The sequence below is a fragment of the Schistocerca nitens genome, chromosome 5 (genome assembly GCF_023898315.1).
Source record: "Schistocerca nitens isolate TAMUIC-IGC-003100 chromosome 5, iqSchNite1.1, whole genome shotgun sequence".
Classification (NCBI taxonomy): domain Eukaryota; kingdom Metazoa; phylum Arthropoda; class Insecta; order Orthoptera; family Acrididae; genus Schistocerca; species Schistocerca nitens.
Window position 1 is genome coordinate 443861154 of NC_064618.1, and position 3848 is coordinate 443865001.

Consider the following 3848-nt stretch of genomic DNA (forward strand, 5'->3'; position numbering starts at 1 on the left):
ATTCAATAATATTGGTATTTTTCAGTCAAGGATGTTAGAACCACAGTCTAACATTAGACTGTGGGTTGAACTGTGAGTTCGGCGTGGTCGTGAAAGCGAATAGTATTGTTTATACAATGGTTTTTACCATCGGGAGCATATTCAGCGCAATAAATTGCAGCAGCAATAGGAAGAAGGCACCACAGCTGTCTTTTTTAGGTTTCCTAAGGATCCTGAGAGGTATATACCATCATGTTACTAAACTGTATCGTCAGGATTCACTTGCAAATGTATGTGTATAAATGATAAATGTTTCGTTTTAGGAGCAAAAAAATGGCTAGTTAATAGCAGACGAGAAGACCTTATGAAGAAAGACCCGGTTTAACTGTATAATAATATTAGGTTTTGTTCGCTACGTTTCGAACAAAACCAGTTCATGAACGCAGACAATAACAAACTCATGTGGAATGCAGTACCCACAGTGTCTGACATTCCAAATAAGCCACCTCAGCTGACGATGAAGAGGAAACTGCCACAAAGATTCGACAGTCAATCTAAAGCTGTAAAACAGTCCTATGACACAGAAGCAGCCAGTTCAAATCTCCATTTATTAGTGCCAGATTCGTGAGAATCGTCAATACAGACCTGCTTTGACGATGAAGTGGTTAGATTAAGTACAGCTGTTCATGTCTTACAAAAGCGTGAGAAGTGTCAGAATGTGCAGATCGCTAGACTTCGAGCGAAACTATTATGGGACAAGGAAAGTGCCTACAGACAGATTGTTTGAAAATTACTCAAATATTTGGTTTTTCGTGAAATGTAATGTAATCAGAACATTATAATGTTTTCAGCATATTTCTCACACTATTTGTCAGTTGCTTGTCCCACTTACAATAAAATAAAGATGAAAGTCGTACTTGTGACAACAGGCGACAATGACAAACACAGTAGGCCTACAGAACGATAAACGAGCTGTCCATCGCTTTTGCATGTAGAGGTACATGTCTGTGCTTCTTACATGTGAATCTGTGTGTTTATATGCTTTTGATATCAACGTGGTAAGCTGCAATTCTGTCCAATGTCACAAGTGTTTCTTCACGAATGTGTTGTAGCTTGCCACTCTATTCATGGTTTTTGTCCATACTTGCGCTTATTTTAGAATCAATTTTAGAAACATATATGTCTTCTGATGCTACACAAACTCTTAGAGGCAAGAAAATAACTCGAATAATTCGGAAATTACGTAGGAAATGCTTGCAAACAAACATTATGCTTACGACGCGTCTGACGTTCACCTTACCTGCCGCTTGGAGCGCTAGTGTCGCTCCATCTGTCAAACGGCAACAACTTTTACAGCAGTGAGTGTCGCGACTGTTATGTTAGAGTGTGGTTCAACCTACTGGCCGCTTGGAGCGCTGCTGGCGCTGAAGGCAACAAAATCGAGGGGAAGTGTCGCGAATGTTATGTTAGACTGTGGTTAGAACATCCTTGTTTTCAGTGACCATGATCACCTACACTGGACGTCAAACTGCTTTACTCTTTGTGTCAGATCACAGCCTACTTTACGCAGGCAGGAGCCTTCAGTATCACAACCCCTCACAGTTGTCAAATAATGAATAGATGGCCGGACTCGCAAAATGGATGACTCGTTGCACTTTAAAAACAAAACTGTTTTACGCTCTAATTCATGCAATTGGGCTGTTTTACACTGTAATACATGTAACTATGCGTTTAACTCGTGTACACAAGTACGAATCACTGGTTATCTACCCATTTAAATACCCGCAAAAGTAATTTTAAAAGGTATCGAAAACGGAACAACGTGTACAATGCAGAGACCTAGTATCATACATGATAGGACGGATCATATATTCATACATTAACGCAATGCTACAATTTACACATGGGAACAAGCTTGAATCAGTAATACTTTTCCCGTTAAATGTACAAGAATGAAATTTTAACAGATGTCGAAAATTATATAGTGCAGCTGTCACATATAGGCCTACTGCAGAATGTAGGTATGGTATGCTGATGCATAAGACGTTAAAAAACACATTTTTCCTGTTTATGGTAAGATAACGGTTTGTGTAGTGTTGTTAGAAATTGGTATATGCGTTGCTTTACGCTGGTCTATCACCACAGTTTCTTAATCAGAAAAAGCCACAGCTAAAAATTAGAATCAAAAATAAGAGAACGAAGCACATGATAATTTGAATATAGGCATATTTGACTGATTTTCAGTTGTACTGTGACAAGAAGAAATAATGTAACATCTGTCAATCTTTACAGTAGAATGAGATTTTCACTCTGCAGTGGAGTGTGCGCTGAAAGTTCCTGACAGTTTAAAACTGTGTGACAGACCGAGACTCGAACTCGGGACCTTTGTCATTGGCGGGCATGTGCTCTACCATCTGAGCTACCCAAGCACGACTCACAACCCGTCTTCACAGCTTCAATTCCGCCAGTACCTCGCTTCCTACCTTCCAAACTTCACAGAAGCTCTTCTGCAAAAAGTTTGAATTTTCGGAAGTCTTTCCACTGATAACCTGCAGAAATATAATGACTCATTTATTACGGTATGATACAACTAGTCCGTTCCTACAATCTTTCACACATTTTCACATACATCGGCAAAGCTTTTAATCACTTTTCGCAAGCTAATATTTCTTTCTTTTATGAAGATTTTATTCATCCTTCACTGTTCATTCTTTAGAATCTAATGAAATAAATAAACAAAAATTTCCCAGATTTAGATTTATCCGAGAATCAGACTTAGTTTGTTCTCTTAGATAATGCAGTGGACTGGGGGAACTTCTTGGAATCGCACCTTCGCGCAATTTTTGTCGAGTTCTTGGGTACTTTTAAGCATTGAATTGCAAATCGTGAAAAGTATTAATTGTTAATGATATACTATTTTTTATGTTTTGTGTAGACCACAAGTCTCTTGTAAATTATCTAGCTTTTCCTCAGAAATGTTCTGTGCACATCTGTGTCTCTTTATACAAGGAAATCCATAGGAAAGCTCTTATTTCCACTGTAAGGAGAACTGTTTGCGTATCTTGGGACAATGTATTTGAATGGAATGTGAAAAACTGTTACTTAATTAATGATAATACATATTTGCTATAAGTAACACACAACTTTTTTCTAACATGTTACATGTATGCAGTTTATTATTTGTTTCTCATGCTGTCTTTTGATATTGTTTCTACAATAACAAATCAGTAAGAAATGGCGACTTTGCAGACAAATAGCAGTCGTTGAATGTCAATGGGAAACATTTTACCACTTGTTGCACATCATACAACAATTGTAGTCAAAACTATCACAATTAACATTTCCCTGAATGCATTACTCCATTTTTAGTAGGCGGTCTCCACAATGTTGCCACTTGTCATGACTCCAGCTTGTTTAAAGTTAACTGTGACCCGAGCATATCCTTTATTTGGCCTCCAGCAATAATTGTCCATTTACTCAGCTAATAGGGAAATCCGTATAAATTAATAAAATCATCCGTTTAAGAAAGAGACTTCTGCGTAGCCAGAAGTACATAGACTGACCACATAATGTGAAGACAGGAGCTGAATGGTAAGTACAGTATGGAAATACAGATTTAAAATTACAAGAAAAGAGGGAGTAAATAATTCAACATCACTGAGTAATAAAATTTTGCAATGATTACTAATGTTATTCCTAGAGGTGCAATTTAAAACTACATGCATATAAAAAGTTTAAAGAAATTCTTTGTTAATGTCATGGTTGCTTAAGGGGAAAACAATAGAAGAATGCTTTTTATTTTGTTCCTTATCTAACAAGAAAACGGGGTGGGGGGAACTAAGTGTAACTACAATGCAAAACAAAATAGT